Consider the following 626-nt stretch of genomic DNA (forward strand, 5'->3'; position numbering starts at 1 on the left):
ACTCACTCACCATCCTCAACATGCACACGTCCTGACTGGTACTCACTCACCATCCTCAACATGCACACTTCCTGACTGGTACTCACTCACCATCCTCAACATGCACACTTCCTGACTGGTACTCACTCACCATCCTCAACATGCACACTTCCTGACTGGTACTCACTCACCATCCTCAACATGCACACTTCCTGACTGGTACTCACTCACCATCCTCAACATGCACACGTCCTGACTGGTACTCACTTACCATCCTCAACATGCACACGTCCTGACTGGTACTCACTCACCATCCTCAACATGCACACGTACGTATGTGTTTGAGCAGAGATATACTGGACTCAAACCACATATGAGACCAATTGTATAATCATCCATTTTGTAGTTACATTTGAAATATTTCTAAGCTTTGTACATGACCATTTCTCTGTAGTTGTGCATTGTTGCCTCCATTACTGTCAATACAACATGTAAGTACTGTAGCATTGTATTGCTTGCTTTCTTGATAAAACGGTTTGACCAACAACATTGTCACGTTTCTACTTTTATGGATGTCTGTACTTAAAATTTGTCTCAGATGCAGGACGTGTTTGATTGACAGTAGTTTAACATGTACCTAACAGTAC

Source organism: Coregonus clupeaformis, chromosome 9, assembly GCF_020615455.1.
Source record: "Coregonus clupeaformis isolate EN_2021a chromosome 9, ASM2061545v1, whole genome shotgun sequence".
In the NCBI taxonomy this organism is placed as follows: Eukaryota; Metazoa; Chordata; class Actinopteri; order Salmoniformes; family Salmonidae; genus Coregonus; species Coregonus clupeaformis.